Source organism: Bos taurus, chromosome 20 (genome assembly GCF_002263795.3).
Source record: "Bos taurus isolate L1 Dominette 01449 registration number 42190680 breed Hereford chromosome 20, ARS-UCD2.0, whole genome shotgun sequence".
Classification (NCBI taxonomy): domain Eukaryota; kingdom Metazoa; phylum Chordata; class Mammalia; order Artiodactyla; family Bovidae; genus Bos; species Bos taurus.
Window position 1 is genome coordinate 62,068,569 of NC_037347.1, and position 14,846 is coordinate 62,083,414.

The following is a 14,846-nucleotide window of genomic DNA, read 5'->3' on the forward strand; positions in this document are numbered from 1 at the left end:
GGACTTTTGAGTTTCAAGAAATGAACATAAGTATGATAACTATACTACCTTATAAAGCCATGGGATTAATCCATGAGATTATGCAAAGCCTTTAACACATACCTTCATGGAATATGTATGGACATAGGAAACCAGTCGTTTACTATTGCCTCTCACTTTTTAAATGGGAAGTTTTACTTGTTGAGGGGTCTAAGGTTATTGGTGACCTCAGTATGGAATTTCAAATCACTCTTCTCATTATACTGGGTTGGCCAAAAAGTTCTTCCAGGTTTTTATGTATTGAGTTTTATGCATATTCTGTAAGATGTTACAAAAAAACTTGAACAAACTTTTTGGCCTACCTGGTATATAATGTATATATGTTATGTATGCAGTATACATATTGCTATTGCTGTTCTTTGGGATATTTCATTTTTGGTTCATATTTCATTTCCTTTTCTTTGGATTTTTCTTTCTCTAAGTGGTAGATTGTCTTTGTGGGGAAAAAAAAGTGTTGTGAAATGATAGTAGTGTTTCACGCTAAACTAACATGGGTGACGTGGTTAGGGAAGGACAAACTCCTGTTGCACATATGCACACATTTTTACTCCTTAAAGCAAGTATTTGTCGAGAGGATTGCAAGACTGATTCTCAGAAAAAAAACTTTTAAGTACCCACGATTCCACTGACCTTCTGTCTCGACGCTAAAATTTCCCTGAAGCTATGCTGATAAGCATATTGCACTTGTTCATTTAAGAAAATACATTGCCAAAACTGGAGTCATAAATATTTGTTCATTCTTGGGTCAAGACTCCCAGCTTCAGCATATTGTCTTTAATTTAGCATCCTTTCAGATCATAGGCACATCTCCTTTATGTTCTTAGCTAAATTAGAAGTAGACTCTCATATCTTTGTCCTTCGTTTTTTCTTTTCCTTTTCTTTTGTTTTTTCTTTCTCTAAGTGGAAGATCATCTTTGTAGGGGAAAAAGATGTTGTGAAGGGTTGTTGTGTTATGATAGTAATCTTTCACACTGAACTAGCATGGGGTGACATGGTCAGGGAAGGACCAACTCCTGTTGTGCGTATTATGCACGTATTATGATATGTAGGATAGTTTGGGGTGAGTTAAAAACTGAAAATACAATCGGCCATTATAGTTATTAACACTTGTCTTTGTTTCCTTTTTAAAAAAAATATTTATTTATTTGGCTGTGTCAGGTCTTTCTTGTGGCATGGGTATCTTTAGTTGCAGCACGTGGGATCTAGTTCCCTGACCACAGATTGAACTTGCATCCACTGCACTGGGAGGGCAGAGTGTTAGGCCCTGGACCACCAGGGAAGTCCCACCTGCCCTTACTGTCATGAATTGTGTTTCAACTGGAAATGCCTGTAAGAGAAAGAACTCAGGGTGGATGCCTCTGTGCCTTAAGACCAAGCTAATGGCTGTATGTTGCTGCTGAGTTGCTTCAGTCATGTGTCCGACTCTTTGCGACTCTATAGACTGTAGCCCGCCAGGCTCCTCTGTCCACCGGATTCTCCAGACAAGAATCCTGGAGTGGGTTGCCATGCCCTCCTCCAGGGGATCTTCCTGACCCAAGGATCAAACCTGCGTCTCTTACATCTCCTGGACTGGCAGGTAGGTTCTTTACCGCTAATACCACCTGGGAAGCCCAATGGATGTATGAGGCCAGCACACCCAAAGGAGCGCCCTCCTGTGTGCCTGCACTTTCATTCATGATTCGAAAAGAATTGGATTTTACCAACATTTGAATTTGATGCAACACAAATGCCTTATCTAGAAGCACTCTCTGTGGTGGCTTCGGTCATTGCCAAAGAAACTCGGCTCCACGGAGAACGGTGAAGTGACTGATGGCTTCAATCAGAAAGGAGATGCAGCTGTGTGGGTCCCATGAGGCCGTCCGCCACAGCATGCCCTGTGCTCCTTGGGATGCTTGAAGCCGCCATGCAGAACGTGACGGCTGGCTCCTCCCGAGTCATCAACACTGCTTCTGAAGATGCTGGATGTCACCCATGTGTGCCCCTGAGCAACATGCAGAATTTCTATGTGAGCCCCAATTGGAAACATCGAGGGCAGAGATATTCTTCAGAATGTCAGCACGTTTCCCCTTCTGGTGATGCTTTGGCTGTAAGAAAAATGGTGCATGTGTTACACAGAGAGAACAGATGCCTTATTCTGCCCCTTTTTTGAGTAGAACAGAAGTTTGCACCCACTGTCATATCATAACCCACTGTTTCTTCAGCAACATGAGTTGGTGGTCCAGACTGTCTGCTAGAAGAAGTGCTGTATTCTGCCATGACACTGTCCAAGCATCAGAGCCAAATGGATTCAGGGTGACAGTGATCGCTTCTAAAATAGATGTTCTCTGTCTTCCCAGAGGTGAGCTTCCCAGGTGGTGCTACTATTAAAGCACCCGCCTGCCAGTGCAGGAGATATAAGAGATGCGTGTTCAATCCCTGGGTCAGGAAGATCCCTTGGAGAAGGGAAGGCAACCCACTCCAGTATTCTTGGCTGGAGAATCCCATGGACAGAGGAGCCTCACAGGCTACATACAATCCATGGGGTCGCACAGAGTCAGACACGACTGAAGCGACTTAGCACTCACTCACATCTTCCCAGAGGCAGGGCCTTATTGTACCTGGCTGAATGTCAGGCTTGAGTTTCACGTGTTTCAAAGAAAAATGTGTTGTCAAAATATTTACACTTGCTGAAGCTCCCGGTTTCTGGAGTTGCTGTGGTGGATACTACTGAAAAACAAGAAGCACTTGGCCAAGCTATCTCTTGAGAAAAACATCTAGGAAAGCATCCCACATGGAAGGAATTGCCGCTGCACCCAATCTGTACTAACAAAGCCTTCTAAATGTCCACGCTGGCTGACACCTGAGGGCGCCTGGAAGCCTGCAAGACTCCTTGAGCTCTATTTAGACAGAGCATCCAGATGCAGATCAGGCCAAAGCTAACTCCACTGCCTGAAGCAAAAATCAAATAAGGCAAATGAATTCAGCTCCAAGAGGCTTAGAGACTTGTGTTCATCATCAGCACCAGCCATGGTCAACTGCCAAAGTGAGCTGTGAAAGCTAGGGTTCTGTTGGCTCCTGCAGAGCTATGCAAATGCAAGGATTTTAGTAGGCCAAATGCAGAGAGCTGACTCATTGGAAAAGACCCCGATGCTGGGAAAGATTGAGGGCAGGAGGAAAGGAGTGACAGAGGATGACATGGTTAGATAGCATTACTGACTCTGTAGACATGCGATTGAGCAAACCCTGGGAGATAGTGAAGGACAAGGAAGCCTGGTGTGCTGCAGTCCTTGAGGTTGCAAAGGGTCGGACACAACTTAGTGACTGAACAACAACAATCCGATTTAACTTCAGGATCATCCAACCCTCCATTTCTCTTATGTGTTATTCTCTGCCTTCTGAGTCTTGGACCCAGCCTCTGTGCACTGTTGTTGAATAGAGTATCAAACACAGAGTTTTGGGTGAGATAGAAAAGAATAGCATTATAGGTTTGCCAGGCCAAGGGGGACAAAGAGGGCTCCTACCCTCAAAAACTCTGTGTCCTAACCTGGGAGGATTCCATGAGTTTTACAGCATAGATTCAAGGGCAAAGTTGCTATTAAGATTTGGGTGTGTGCACTTCTTTAGAGACAGGTATTCTCTTGATGAGCTTCTCTGATTCCTTTAATTGGCTTCAGGTGGTCTTCTCTGGAATAAAGAATGCTGACATCTTTCATTTATTGGGGTTTTATTTCTTCATGGCAAATAGATGGGGAAACAGTGACAGACTTTTTTGGGGGGGCTCCAAAATCACTGCAGGTGGTGACTGCAGCCATGAAATTAAAAGATGCTTGTTCCTTGGAAGAAAAGCTATGACCTAGACAGCATATTAAAAAGCAGAGACATTACTTTGCCAACAAAGGTCTGTCTAGTCAAGGCTATGGTTTTTCCAGCAGTCACGTATGGATGTGAAAGTTGAACTATAAAAAAAGCTGAGTGCAGAAGAATTGATGCTTTTGAACTGTGGTGTTGGAGAAGACTCTTGAGCGTCCCTTGGACTGCAGGGAGATCCAACCAGTCCATCCTAACAGTCCTGGGTGTCATTGGAAGGAATGATGTTGAAGCTGAAACTCCAGTACTTTGGCCACCTGATACAAAGAATGGACTCGTTTGAAAAGATCCTGATGCTGGGAAAGATTGAAGACAGGAGAAGAAGGGGATGACAGAAGATGAGATGGTTGGATGGCATCACCGACTCAATGGACATGAGTTTGAGTAAACTCCAGGAGTTGGTGATGGACAGGGAGACCTGGCTCGCTGCTGTTCATGGGGCCGTAAAGAGTGGGACACTATTGAGAAACTGAACTAACTAACTGGTCCTCTAAAGAGCTCAGAAGATATTGTTATGTACATCCCTTGAGGCAGAAGGAGGACCCTGCCCCAAGGCTGCACTATTCTTTCTTGGCTTTCCCTCCCTTATCTCTGCATCCCCTCCCTTCCCTGATTAGCAATTGTTTGAATCTGCCCTTCCAGAGTCAGGAAGGTCTTGGAGGCTGGAGTCTGTTCCCTACAAACAAGGAATGGGAGACATAGAAACGCATCTGTGCCCAAAAGCCCTACAGGGTCCTGTTCAGTGTCAGTCTTTGCCCAAGTTTGATGAGCTTTTCACTCCAATAAGCTTTTCTGGGTGAGTCCAGGCCCTTCACTCATTCCTTAGTCATTCATTTCTCAAATGCATGCGGATTTCTGTGGGTGTTGGGTGTTTGCTAAGCCTTGGATATCTGCATACCTGGGCTTGGCAGTCAGCTGACCCACCATGCACAGCTTCTGCTGGTGGCCTCTGTGATGGTTGGGGGCCCTGTTGTCAATTGTCACACTCTGGCATCGCTGGCTGCTGATCTTTAAAAGAGATGTCCCTGGCAAATGTGTTGATGTTTTAGAAACTTAACTAGACAAGCAGAAAAAGAGATGATGGCTGGAAGAGTGGAGTAGAGAGTAATAAGTAAAAAGGATCATTCCACTTCCATTGTCACAAGGATCCTCCACAAATCCTTTTTGGAATGAGGTTAGATACTTGTGTGTGTGTGTGTGTGTGTGTATGTGTGTGTCCATGCATCCTTAGTCATGCCCAACTCTTTGTGACCCCAACTGGACTGTAACCCTCCAGGCTCCTCAGTCCATGAAATTTTTTAGGCAAGAATACTGGAGTGGATTGCCATTTCCTCCTCCAGGAGATCTTCCGGACCCAGGGATTGAACCCATGTCTCTTACACCTTCTGCATTAGCTGGCAGGTTCTTTACCACCAAGCAGCCTGAGAACCCCCTAGACACTCATACATGAATCAAAAAAAAAAAAAAAACCTGATTCAAATGTAACAACTGTGCCCTTTCAGTTCAGTTCAGTTCAGTTGCTCAGTCATGTCCAACTCTTTGCGACCCCATGAATCACAGCATGTCAGGCCTCCCTGTCCATCACCAACTCCCGGAGTTCACTCAAACTCATGTCCACCGAGTCAGTGATGCCATCCAGCCATCTCATTCTCTGTCATCCCCGTCTCCTCCTGCACCCAATCCCTCCCAGCATCAGAGTCTTTTCCAATGAGTCAAATCTTTGCATGAGGTGGTCAAAGTATTGGAGTTTCAGCTTCAGCATCATTCCTTCCAATGAACACCCAGGGCTGATCTCCTTCAGGAATGGACTGGTTGGATCTCCTGGCAGTCCAAGGGACTCTCAAGAGTCTTCTCCAACACCACAGTTCAAAAGCATCAATTCTTCGGCGCTCAGCTTTCTTCACAGTCCAACTCTCACATCCATACATGACCACTGGAAAACCCATAGCCTTGACCAGATGAACCTTTGTTGGCAAAGTAATGTCTCTGCTTTTGAATATGCTATCTAGGTTGGTCATAACTTTCCTTCCAAGAAGTAAGCGTCTTTTAATTTCATGGCTGCAATCACCATCTGCAGTGATTTTGGAGCCCCCAAAAATAAAGTCTGACACTGTTTCCACTGTTTCCCCATCTATTTGCCATGAAGTGATGGGACTGGATGCCATGATCTTCGTTTTCTGAATGTTGAGCTTTAAGCCAACTTTTTCACTCTCCTCTTTCACTTTCATCAAGAGGCTTTTGAGTTCCTCTTCACTTTCTTCCATAAGGGTGGTATCATCTGCATATCTGAGGTTATTGATATTTCTCCTGGCAATCTTGATTCCAGCTTGTGCTTCTTCAAGCCCAGCATTTCTCATGATGTACTCTGCATAGAAGTTAAATAAGCAGGGTGACAGTATACAGCCTTGACATACTCCTTTTCCTATTTGGAACCAGTCTGTTGTTCCATGTCCAGTTCTAACTGTTACTTCCTGATCTGCATATAGGTTTCACAAGAGGCAGGTCAGGTGGTCTGGTATTCCCATCACTTCTTTTGTAATCCTTCAGCCAGCCTAATTGTTCAGCAAGAAGCAAAGACATTCCAGGCCCCTCTAGTACACAGAGTTTTTTCTGTTGTATTTTCCTTCCTGCCTGTTAGTGAGTTGGTGAAAACAGATGTGTATTGAAGAAAAAGGGAAGCGAGGTTGACATATGCTTTGAATTCCTCTCTAGATATTTACAAACTAGGATGTTTTGTGAACAAATACTCAAAGGAACAACTTTAGTGATCAAAAAATAAATAAGTAAATAAAGCATGTTTGTAAACCAGACTTAGGGTCTATATCCAGAAGGATTGAGAGCACCAAATTAGAAACAATGAAAGATAGAAGGAAAAAAAAAAATGATCTTGCAGAGCTTTAAATTATTTACTGAGTATTCCTTGGCAAACTGTTTGAACAATAATAAAATGTTAAAAATTGAGGTAGTTACATACATTTACACCCAACCCATAACCGTGCATGTTTAAAAAAAAAAAAAAAAAACAGCTGCCTGTTTGTACTACAGTATGTCTTCACAGCAGAATACATTTTGCCACTGCCTGTTAGACCTTGCAATAAATAATTTTCTTCCTGTACAATAATTACTATGAGATGATGATCAGAATTTTATTTAAAGCCAGTTGAAGCAGTTATATGCTAGCTGTTACTTGAAATGTTCCAAAGCAAATAAACTTTATTAGAAGTGCTGCATGTCCTTTGGGCTTGACTAATACAATTTTTCTCTCTCTAAAGATGGAAATAATCAACCTAAATTTTGAAAGGCCCAACTAAAGATTTCAGAATGCTTTACAAATCATAATAAAGCAGTCTTTATTAAACCATAAAAATAAATAAGTTTTATTTCAGATGAAAGCAAGTGTCCTTAAGAGTTCTACTTCTCCAAGAGCAGAGTATATTTTTCATTTTATGCTTCATGTAACCCAAGTAGTCTTTCCTTTTAATTAAGGTGACAGGCTTCAGTTTAACTATTTACTTACTAGCATTAGGTCAGTTGATTTAATTCAGTCGGTCTCCAAAGGGCTCCAAAGTTGAGTTATCTGCCCCCAAAATTTATATGTTGAGGTCCTAACCCATAGACCCTCAAATTGTGAGTCAGATGTAATTAGTTATGTTAGGATGCCAAAGTAAGATGGGCCCCTAATCTGATACAGCTGATGTCTTTATGGAAAAAGGAGATTTGGACATAGACACACACAGGGAGAATGCCCTGTGAAGATGAAGGCAGAGACTGGGTTGATACTTCTATGAGCCAAGGAACACCAAAGTTGGCCAGCAAACCACCAGAAGCCAGGAGAGAGGCATGAACCAGATTCTCCCCCACAGCCTCAGAAGGAACCAATGCTGCTGACACCTTGATCTTGGACTTGTAGCCTCTGAGATCATTAGTCAATAAGTTTCTGCTATTTAAACTACTCAGTCTATGGTACTTTGTGATGGCAGCCCCAGGAAACTAATGCAGACCCACCTCAAGGCTGTTCATATGTTCACAAATATGAGCAGATACTTGTGGGTCAGGTAGATAAGGCAATGCAAATAAATACAGGACCATGTAGGCTTACTTAAAAGTGTTGCTGTGTTTTAAATAAATAAGGCTCTATTGCCCTGATTTCTTAATAAGTCTTCTTTTCATTAAAAAAAAAAAAAAGTATTATTTATTTATTTACTTGGCTGTGCTGAGTCTTAGTTTCAGCACACAAGATCTTCCATCTTTGTTGCTGCATGGGGAATCTTTAGTTGCAGCATGCAAACACTTAGTTCTAGCATGCAGGATCTATTTCTCTGACCAGGGATCAAACCCAGGCCCCCTGCTTTGGGAGCATGGAGTTTTAGCCACTGAACCACCAGGGAAATAAATCCTGAGGCATCTTCTTAAAATAACTACTTGTAAAGAATTAGATGTGGCAAGGGTAATTGAGCAAATGCATTGTATTTTAATTTTTAAATTGTAATAGATATGGTCAAAAAATAATATAAAAGTGCTTATAATGAAAGCAACAGTCCTCAACCTCATCTGTCTTCCTCCTAGTTCCCTCAGAAGCATTCAGCCTTAATTTTTGCTTCCTTTTGCATTGTTTTTTAGCTTTCTTGTGTTTATCCCGTGTCTTTAGATATATGCTTGTCTCAATCTAAACAAATTATTATAGGCTTTTAATACTGACTTTCTATCATAATGGAAGGAGACTTTTTTCCTTTTTCATCACTCATGGCTTTCTCTCCTTCTTTCTAACATGGTGACATCATTATCCTTGGTTCCTCTCCAGATTCACTCAGTAACTTCAAAAGCAAACCTGTGTTTCTCCCAATCTAACATAGACACTATCTCTTATCACTCCGTTTGTAAGATGAGGCTATTAGTATTCCTTTGTCTAAACCCTTCTCTTTCCCAGCCTTTGTCATCATCCTTCCCGTCTGTCCTAAGTTGCTTCAGTCCTGTGTGACTCTTTGTGACCCTGTGGACTGTAGCCCACCAGGCTCTTCTGTCCATTGGATTCTTCAGGCAAGAATACTGGAGTGGGTTGCCATTTCCTTCTCCAGGGGATCTTTGCAACCCAGGGATCAAACGCCTGTCTCTTACGTCTCCTGCACTGGCAGGAGGGTTCTTTCCTACTAGCACTACCTGGGAACCCATACTTGACTTTATTGCCGAGAATGAATATAATTACACTCTGTTCTATAAATGTAGTCAGTCTTTCCAAAGTTTTCTATAACTTGATTCAAAAAGTTGAAAGCCAGAGATCAGCCTTTGCCTTATGAGCAACCAATGTGGTACCTGCAATCACATTTCTTTCCCCGTGGCTTCAAAGTGATGATCCTTGTCAATGAAGTACATTTCTAGCATCATATCTGGATGGATCATCAATGACAATGCCCATCAACTGAGCTTTGTCCATGATTTCAGTCATTATTAATTCCTTGGTTTTCTAAGGCTCTCCCTATCCGAATCTTTTGTCTTTGGGGCAGATTTGGATAATTGCTCTCTAGATCTACTGTATAGCTGTCTTGGGTTAGAACTTCTATTCACTAGATCCTATAACCTTCTCTTTATTGGTTTTCTGTCCTTTAAGTTCCATAAAGGGCTTCCCCAATGACTCAGTAGTAAAGGATCTGCCTGCAATGCAGGAGACACGGGAGATACCATTTCGATCCCTGGGTCAGGAAGATTCCTATGGAGGAGGAAATGGCAACACACTCCAGTATTCTTGCCTGGAGAATTCCATGGACAGAGGAGCCTGGTGGGCTACAGTCCAGGGGGTTGCAAACAGTCAGACATGACTGAGCACACAAGTACAAATTCCTTAAAAACTTGTGCTCAGGAGATGAAATTATGAAAATATCAGTACTAAATCCTCACACATGATTGATATTTACTTGATATGGACAGATAGAAAATTATTTTTCTCAAGAATATTTTCTGTAATTTAATTCTATCCTTGATACTGTAAAAGTCTGTGATGTATCTAGGTGTTGCCCCTTTGAAAACATTCTTTGGTATTGGACACTTCCAGTTTAAAGAGTGATGACTTTCAGTGCCAGAAAATTGTCTTGTTATTTTTCAAGAAATTCGTTCATGTTTTTCTTCTCTTTCTGGAATTATTTTGAGTCAGACTAATTGGGTTTTTCCTTCCTCTTCAATAATTTGCAGCCCTTTGTCTTTTTATCAAGCATGTTGAAAGCTTTCTCCAGCATCTACTATTTCCCTCAACCTATCTATGAGGTTTTATTTTTGATTTTTTCTTCTTGCAGGGGTCTAAGGAGATATCAGTGGTAGTAGTATTTTATTCTAAGAACTTTCTGTGTTCTTGTTTTATGAATGTAGACTGTTACTGAATTTCTCTAAGGCTATTATTTAGAACTAAGGTTTGTTTTCTCTTTACCATGAGTCATCTCACTTTGCTGTGGTGTCAAGTTTTTTTTTTTTTTTTTTTTTCTGTTTGTATGGGAACCTTCCTCATTGATTTTGCAGACTTACTTTAAGTATATGGTAACCCCTGGGTTGGGAAGATCCCCTGGAAAAGGGAAAGGCTGCCCACTCCAGTATTCTGGCCTGGAGAATACTTTGGACTGTATAGTCCTGGGGTTGCAAAGAGTTGGACACAACTGAGAGACTTTCACTACTACTCACAAACTCTCAGTTCCCTGCTTATTTTTAAGAAGGAAGAGTAGAGAGTTTCCTGAGCTCTGAGCACATTGGTGAAGTTTGTGAACTGTGAGCTTGACTTCAGGTGAGCAGGTAGGCGTTGAGTTGTAATATGTGGGATCCTCAAGTATCTTGATGAGGGGAGTTCTTCTCTGAGGGTCAGATATCCACATTAGGTTTTTATTTCTCCCCCAATGCAGCTAATTTCTTTGGAGAATATTTGAGTTGTTTGTTTGTCTTGTTTGTTCTTCTGCCTGGAGGGAGGGGTCTCAAATTCTGCAAGGGCAGTCGGCCACCTCACTGGGTCCTCAGGATGGAGTCTTCTGTGTCCAGGTCCTGCACTGTGCTGGCTTCCTTACCAGTGTCATCAGCCAACTCAGCTCCATGTATTCTGTAGCTCAAAGAAATGAGATGAAATATCTCATCTGCTGAATGACTCCTTCCACTCTCTTCTTTATTTCTTTATGTCCCTAATAAATAACATCTTCCCTGCATGAGTTTTGAACAGTTTGGCAGGCAAAGTGTAAATAGTACTAAACCTTATCTCTACTGCCTATAGAAGCCAAGTTGGCAGCATTAATTACTCTGTGTCTGCTAGCCAACTTAACTATTTCAAAAGATTTCTGGGGTGTAATGTTAAATAACTCTGGAGGGTAAACACCCTTTATGGAAGGAGACACTGGAACAGAGGAGAAGCATTTTTCCCTATTAACATGCTCCAGCTTATTGTTTTCCTCTTATTTTATTTGTATAATCAGCTGGAGACATGGCTCATCTCTCCAAAGAAGGAAAGTGAAAGTGTTAGTCATTCAGTCATGTCTGACTGTTTGCAACCCCTTGGACTATACCCTGCCAGCCTCCTATGTCCATGGAATTTTCCAGGCAAGAAAGAATACTGAAGTGGGTTTCCATTCCCTTCTCCAGGGGAATCTTCCCAATCAAGGTATTGAATCCGGTCTCCTGCATTGCAAGCAAATTTTTTACTGTCTGAGCCACCAGGGAAGCCCCTAAAGCAGGAGTCAAACATTTTGTCAAGATAGCCTTTCCTCCATCTTCATGGAGTTTTGGGGGGATCACTTGGGACTCCTGGTGAGCATTTTATAAATTACACTAAGAGGTACTGAAATGGGTCAGAAGAGCATGTTATTTAAATCAAATCCAGGGTGACTGTCTTCCCATGATATAAAATAAATCCCAGATTTATTTCTTATCCCAAATAATGTCCAGCCATGTTATCCAACATAGCACATCTGAGGTTTTGCAGTAATATTAAACAACACCCAAAAGATAAAAATGAACAAGGGCATTCCAGGAATGAAATGCCAGCAATGTAGAGATGCTTTGAATTTTAATATAATCCCCACCAAATACCAAATTCCCAAGGAGAAATTAAAAATCAAAGTTTAAGTCCACTTTCATGTTGAAGTCCAAAGACATTAAAGTTCAAAGGAATTAAAGTCTAAAAATCGATATCTCTTGCCATTGTGTGTTAAAGTTCAAAGTCCACAATTCTTTAGTTAACTAAAGTGTAAAAACCATCCTCCCCAACTTTTTTACTCTAAGTCAGACTAGTTGGAATTTTCCTTCCTCTTAAATAATTTGCAGCCCTGCCGGAAGAGTTCTCTGGGGTTTGGTTTCTTCAGCAGCACGGGCTGCCTCGCGCTGGAACTGGTGACATACTTTCAGGGCCTCAGGAGATGCCTTATTTCAGCATCAGCTCCCACTCACCTTCCTGTTTAGGGATGTGAACCCTAGCGTGTACCCATCACCTTTAGGGAAAAAGCTACCCGAAGCCCACGAGAGCAGTTATCCCAGACACCGGTATGTACTGAGGACCAGAACACCAAGGCCATACCGCTCAGTGAAGTTCATGTTGATTACCTGTTGCTGCTCCAACACATTTCCACAAGTTTAGCCACTTAATGCAAATTTATTATTCTCTGGTTCTGGAGGTAAGAAGCCCAACACAAGTCTCACTGGGCTTTTACATAGCTAAGATCAAAGTGTCCAGAGGGCTATGTTCCTTCCTGGAGACTTTAAGGGGGACAGACCTTGCCTTTTCCAGCTTCTAGTGGCTGTCCACATCCCTTGATTGTGACCCACTTCCACTGTCTTAAAAGCTGGAGACATGGTGTCTCTGATGAATTTTGCATTGTCACATTGCTCATGACTGCTGCCAGGAATGGTCCTCTTAAAGACCCGAGTGATTAGACTGAGCCCACCTGGATAATCCCAGAGACTCTCCTCAAGATCCTTAAATGAATCACAGCCTCTAAGTCCCTTTTACCATATTCACGGGTTCTGAGAATTAGGATGTGGCTGTTTGGGGAGACCATCATTCTGCCAACCACAGCATCAGAGAGGAGATGAGTAAATGAAGATCTCCTTGGATTTAGTGAGTCAAATGAGGCCAAGTCTGGCAGTCCCTGGCTTCCAGAGTTCACAGTGGGTGAACTTACATTGAGTCACAAGACAAAATTTCCAGCAAAAGGTTAATTAGGGTATCGTGCATTCATACAGCTTGTCTCTTCCTTGGGAAGGTAGGATCGTAAACATTGCTGCCATCTTACCAACATTTAGATAGCTTCACTGGGTGTGTCAGCTGGGGTTTGACCAGAGAAGAGTGAGAAGAATGAATGACATAAGAAAAGGGATTTATTATTAAGAGGAGACCTGACACCCCAAGGTAGCTGGTGAAGAAATCTGAAGAAGGCTCTGCCTCTATGTCTGGTGCTGGGGCTAAAGTTGACCTAGGTGGCCAGGTAAAGACAAGGAAGAAAACCTGGATATGGAGCAGAGGAGAGACAGGGCCAGTGGGCACCCATGAGAACAGCCTGGCACCCTCTTCTGCCTCGCCTTGGCTACAACCAGGCCAAGTCTAATCAAATTAGGAAATTCAGACCATGAACTTCCTGCCACCCCCACTCATAGTCCTGGAGACTGAAGCAGCTCTGTAGGCTCTGGGTCTAATTCATACATTCATTCATTAAGCAAATGCTTGTAGAATGTCTGCCATGAAGCAGTGATGTCCAGTTGCTTGAAATTCTGGGGTAAATACCCAGGTACCTTCTCGCCAGAGACCATCCTCAGGATATTGCACTGTTCCCAATGGCCAAGATGGTGACAGCTATGTTCCAGTGAGCCATACATTTTGATACAGTGTTTTTAAAGGAGTTTATACTACCATATGTTATTGTGAGATAATGTTGTCGGCTGACCCAGTCTCACAGCCTTTCTTTATTGCGCACTCCAAGGAGTGGCTCACCGGTGGACATAGCAACAGCCGTCCTGTCACATCGTTTCCTGTGCTTTACATTCTTACAGCCTGATCTGAGAATGGAGGCATTCCCTGCATTCTTGTATCCCCAAAAGGGATGAACAAACATTCCTAAACACCCACCACTTACTAGTCATCATGCTGGGTGCCCTGAACATGCCTGGTGGTGCCCTGAGACCAAATTTAAAGTACCAGCATCACCACTGGCATGCCTGTTCTGTCCCCCCAGCCTGTCTGCCTGATACCATGACTTCCCACTCCCCAACCCCCTGCAATCAGTACCGATTTCCAGGCCCCAAATCTCTATGATCATAGCCTGGGACTCATTTTTACTAAGCTCCAACAGCAGTTCTCATGATCGTGGATGGATGTTTCAGGAACCTCACTTTCTCTTTTCTCCAAGCCAGCAGTTAACCCCACTGTGGGTGACTTGAACATTTTTGAGAGATGCCAAAATATTGCATTGCTAACAGTAACTAAGTTATGAAAATGTGTATCTCCTCTACCATTTTTTATGAATTAAAAATAATTTGAGGTTACCACTTATTCTAATGCAGTTGCCCTTATGACAGAGAAGCCATGGGGTGACTTCTAACAAATGTAGCAGACATTGCTTATAACGGTTACCTAACGTACAGCCCGCAGTAAGCAACTGGCGTTGCTGGTACTTTGAGCTGGAAGGGGGTTTGCCACTATCATCACCTTCTACTTCCCTGCAAAACCTCTTGGGGTTTGCTCAGGACCTCTGTCCGCCCATCTGAGCCGATTGCATGAGTGTATCCCTTTTTCCAAGCCACCGAGGTAGCATGTAGGCTGTTCCCACACTGTCTGAGGTCGTCTTCATTTCTCTTCACCATGATCACGGGTTGCTGGTGATGTGAAATATACCTCAGCTTACCTGCAATTAAGTTCCAGAGCATGCCAGCATGTTGTAAAGGTTCAAAGGAAAGTATTTAGCAGGGGCATTTTGTCTTACTTTGTTTATTTGCCCGGATGGAAATGTACA

At 42.6% G+C, this 14,846-nt stretch overlaps 1 protein-coding gene across 2 annotated transcripts in view; it reads left to right on the forward strand.

The window, feature by feature from the left end:
* CTNND2 (catenin delta 2) overlaps positions 1–14,846 on the forward strand; it is a 1,099,643-nt gene that overhangs the window by 854,062 nt on the left and 230,735 nt on the right. The gene's annotated exons all lie outside the window — the stretch shown is intronic.